At 35.8% G+C, this 5,098-nt stretch overlaps 1 pseudogene; it reads right to left on the reverse strand.

Annotated features, from left to right (window-relative positions):
- Nucleotides 1-4,552: 4,552 nt before the first annotated feature.
- Nucleotides 4,553-5,091, reverse strand: LOC101561425 (annotated as a pseudogene).
- Nucleotides 5,092-5,098: the final 7 nt, after the last annotated feature.

Genomic DNA, 5,098 nt, shown 5'->3' on the forward strand with positions numbered 1-5,098 from the left:
TAGGACTGGGTCTCTAGTTTTCAAAGATATGTTTGCTAAGTATAAAATTCAAAGAGGACAGATCTTTTCTTTCAGTCCTTTAGTTAGTCTAGTTTCTTACACACTTGGTCCTTTTCTTTATTTCTAATGTGGAATAAGGTGCTATTTAATTTTGTTCTTTCATAGGTAATGTTTTTTATGTATATGCTTTAATGATTCTTTTCTTTACAATAAGTTTTGGACAATTTCATTTTTGTGTATCTTGGTTGTGATTTTATTTTAATTTCTTGTGCAGGAGGTTCATTTTTCTTGGAAATATGGTATTACAAGTTGAACTAAATTCAGAAATTTTAAATCTTTAAATATTTATTGCCTACTGCTTTCTACTTTGAGAATTCTAATTATATGAACATAAGTTTCTTGGTTTTGACACAGTGAACTATTATGACTGACCTGTAAATTCTTTCTTCATTTTTATTTTGTACAATTTTTATTGTTATATTCACTTATGTTTGTAAATTTATCTTCAATTTGCAATCTATTAAAAAATTAAAGTAAAAGGATTGTATTCAGTAGCCTATAATCCCAGCACTCTGGAGGCTGAGGCAGGAGGATTGCTGTGAGTTTGAGTCTACACAGTGAGACCCTGTGTTTAAAAAAAAAAAAAGAAAAAGAAAAGCAAACAAAAAATGCATTCAAGCACCAGCGGTATAACTCAGAGGACTAGGCGCTTGCTTAGGTAAGCGCAGGAGCCTGGGTTCGAGTCCTGACGTGGTGGCATGTGCCTGTAATCCCAGCACTTGTGAGGCAGAAATCAGGAGGATCAATACTAATGTGAACTGTGTAGTGAGATACCCTGCACAAAAAAAGAAGAAAAAAAGAAAACTAAAATAACAACAACAACAACAACAACAACAATAATAATAATAATAATGCATTCAGTGATAACTTTTTTTCTTTTTTGCGGTACAGGGGATTGAACTCAGGACCTTGTGCTTGCCAGTCAAGTGCTTATTCTCCTGAGCTATCTCTCTGGCCCTATAACTTATTAATATTCTCTTTGGATAAGTGTTTATACCTTTAAAATGATCATTTATTCTCATCTATTGATATTTTGGGACAAAAGAGAGGATAAGTATTATGTATATGTGTTAGGTTAGAACTGGCTCATTGAGAGAAAATAAAACGCTGCCATTATAACATCAGTGTTGTCCCCGGGCCTGCTGTACCAGCCCTGCCCCTGGGGTGAGCTGAGACACCTATTGAGACTGGGTGTGGTGGCACATGCCTGCAATCCCAGCTGCTGGGAGACTGCAAACAGGTGGATCACTGTGAGTCAGATCTAGTAGTGAGACCCTGAACACCCTGTAGACCCTTCTCTAAAATTAAAAATAAATAAAAACCAAAGAAACAAACAAAAAGCTTTTTCTCCATATATTGAGATGATCAAATGATTTTTGTCCTTGGCTCTGTCAATATGGTATATTACTTTTGTTGATTTATGTATCTTGAACCATCCCTGTGATGAATCCTACTTGGTAGTAATGTATAATCTTGATGATTTGCATCATTCTGTTTGCCAGTATCTTTCTTTTCTTTTCTTTCCTTTTGTCTTTGTTTGTTTGTTTGTTTGTTTGTTTGTTTCTTTTTTGCCAGTATCTTATTGGGGAGTTTTACGTTGGCCTATAGTTCTCTTTCTGGTTTTGGTATCAGGATAATGCTTGCTTCCAGGAATAAATTCTGGGGTATTTCTTCTTTCTTAATTTCATTAAAGAGTTTGAGAAGTAGTGGTGTTGAATCTTTTCTAAGCTTCTTGTGGAAGTCAGCAGTGCATCTGTTGGGGACAGGGCTTCTCTTTGTTGGTAGGTTTTTTAAAAAAATGTATTTAGTACATGGTCTCGCTACACAGATTGGACTTGTAGTGATCCTTCTTGTTTTTCAGCCTCCCAAGCACTGGGATTACTGGTGTGCACCACCACACCAATCTCATTTGCCATCTCAGTGCACCGTGGGGGCAGGGCTGGCACAGCAGGCCGGAGATCGAACCCTTGGCCCCTACATCTGCCTAAGCAGTATTGACAGGCTTTTAATTACATCGTTGATTTCACTGATTGATATTGATTCATTTAGGATGATTATATCTTCTTTATTCAGGATTTGTAATTCATATGTATCTAGGAATCTGTTTATTTCTTCTGCATTTTCTATCTTATTAGAATAGAAGGTTTCAAAGTCTATGTAGATGATCTTCTGGATTTCTGCAGGGTCCATTGTGATTTCATTCTTCATTTCTGATAGCATGGCTTTGAGCTTTTGACTTAGCATGCTCTTTTTTCCTGGAAGCTTGAAGTTCACTGTTAAGTTTTTTACTTATGTGTGCTGTTTTCCTGATGTTGGTATTCACTGCTATTAATTTCCCTCTTAAGACTGTTTTCACTGTATCTCATAAGTTCTCATATGTTGTATTGTCATTATCACTTAATTGTAGAAATTGTTTAATTTCTTAATTTCATCTGTGGCCCATTGGTCATTCAGAAGGGTGCTATTTAATTTCCATGTGCTGATGGAGTTCATGTGGTTTCTTTCGTCAGTGATTTCCAACTTCATTGCATTCTGGTTTATAGTATGCAGGGGATGATTTCAATTCCTTTGAATTCACTTAAGCATCTTCTATGAGCTACTATGTGGTCTATTCTGTATCCTGTGTGCAGCAGAGAAGAATTTGTATTCTGACATTGTGGGGTGGAACGCTCTATAGATATCTACTAAATCTCTTTGTTCAACAGTTTGGTTCAGCTTTAATATTTCATTGTTGATTTCTTTTGTCTAGTTTTATCTGTCTTTTTGTGACAGTGGAATATTGAAATCCCCAATTCAGTTGTATTACTGTTTATTTGATTTGAATTTTTTCTTTTCTTTATTTTTGTGCAAAGACAAACTTCATTGGTGAAGTTTCTTTTCACCAATGCCTGGATGACTCATCAGTATTAGAAGGGGAGGGGGGAATAAATTGAAATACTTGACAAAAAGAAGTATTTACTTTTTTATGAAGTGTTTAATAAGCTATTGTTCTTGTATGTACACTAGTATTACTAAAAAGACAAATATTTGTTTCAAACATTAAGTACAACATATGAAAAATATAATTCTACAATGAATTTGTAAAAGTAATGAAAAGAACCTACTTCAAATAGATTAAGTAAAAACAGTCTACTTGGGGCTGGCGAGATGGCTCAGTGGTCTAAAGCACCTACTTGGAACAAGCTTGGCAAAGCACAGGGACCGCGGATCAATCCCCCAGCACCACATGCCAGCCAGCCCGCCCCCTAGTGGGCTGAGCTGGCCACACACACACACACACACACACACACTAAATAAATAAATAAACTTTAAAAACAGTCTACTTTTTAAGAAATCTAATCATAAAATGGGAAATTTCTAATATTTAGTGTTCTAACTGAACACTAAAAACATCTAGAGACCTTCATATTTTAGTTCAAGCCTTTATGTACATAACTTTAAATGAAATTTTATTTTCCAGCACATATGAAGCTTTCAAACAAAAATATATAATGGGAAAAAGGGCTAAATTAGAATGTGAATTAAATAACTTTGTGTATACTTTCCTGGTTTCTAGGACAATTCTAGGCTCAAAGTTTCAGTGCTTAAGAAGCACGTCCTGCTTTAAAATGAACATAGGAAAAATGTACATTTCCACCTTTGGTCCAGTTTTCACTCCATTTTTATTATTATTTTAAAAATTTATGTATTTGGTACAGGGTCTCACTATGCAGGTTGGACTCTTAGTGATCTTCCTGTTTTCAGCTTCCCCAGTGCTGGTATTATAGTCACCACTCCCAGCCTCAGTGGCCGGCTCAGTGCACCCTGGGGTGGGGATGACACACGGCATGTGGTGCCGGGATCAAACCCTGGTCCTACACTTGCCTAAGCAGGAGCTTAGTCCACTGAGCTATCTCACCAGTCCTAGTTTTAACTCCATTTTAAGCTCAGGTACATTTGCAGTATCTGAGCTGCTCCTGGTTCTGACCTTTGATCTTAAATTGTGTAAAGTAAAGCAATATACATACGTTTTCCACAAAATTTGGATAAGATCCTCAGAATCACAGCTTCACTGGGCTGTGAATCTTCTCTTATGTGGCCTGATTCTTGTTGGAGTAACAGTTAAGATCAGGATGCAAAAGTAATGTATTTTCAGCATGATAAATATGTGATAAGTTTTCAATGTGATCAGTATGTTCACATGAATAAGAATGGAATAGAGGTCTTATTTTTTCACATTTTAAATAGCAGACACACAGCATCTTCATGTGTGACATAATTAGCCGTTCTTAGACCATGAACATACTACACTGTATTAGGTAGCAATGCAATAGACTTCCATTTTAAGAACAAAAATAAATTTCATGTGAAAAAGATTTGTTTTAATTCATATCAAATACACTTAGAATAAAATCTAAACTTTTGTCACCAAACAGAAACAAATGCATAGAAGCTCTAGCAGGTGTGAGTCCCAATTCTGGCCAAAATGCGCACACAAAGATGTCTTTTGCGATTATTGATCATCACATTGTTGCCTTCAATTTCTAGATTTTCAATTTTCATTTTTTCTTTGTTTGAAGACGGGGGCCACTCCATCTGCCACAACTCCAAGAGAAGTGACTGCTTTTTCCTTAAATGCCATTTTGAGTTCCACAGCATCAGAAGTTGATACATACTCATTCTCAGTGCTTGGAAGTTCTAAATCTACCTCCTCACTAATTTCTTGCTTAATTTTTTGCCATTCTCCATGTGGGTTTGATTTTTTCAAAGGTTTGGATTTTTCTTCACTTGGACCTGATGAACTCTGCTTTTGGACACTTTTTTCTTTCTGTATTTCTGGGGCAATTTCTTTATCACTATTTTTATTTTTTCCTTAAAACTTATTTCTGGCTGTTTTGTTTCTGCAGAGAGTTCTCTTCTTGAGTCCTGTTCTCCATCAGAGTCAGTATCTGATGACTCAGATTCTTCTAGGGTTCCAAGTAACTTTTCATTGACCTTATTAGAAAGCATATTGCCAGTGTGTAGGATGAAATCATCAGGTTTTTCCTATTTGTTTTTT

This window comes from Octodon degus, unplaced genomic scaffold, assembly GCF_000260255.1.
Source record: "Octodon degus isolate 3935 unplaced genomic scaffold, OctDeg1.0 scaffold00087, whole genome shotgun sequence".
NCBI classification, from domain to species: domain Eukaryota; kingdom Metazoa; phylum Chordata; class Mammalia; order Rodentia; family Octodontidae; genus Octodon; species Octodon degus.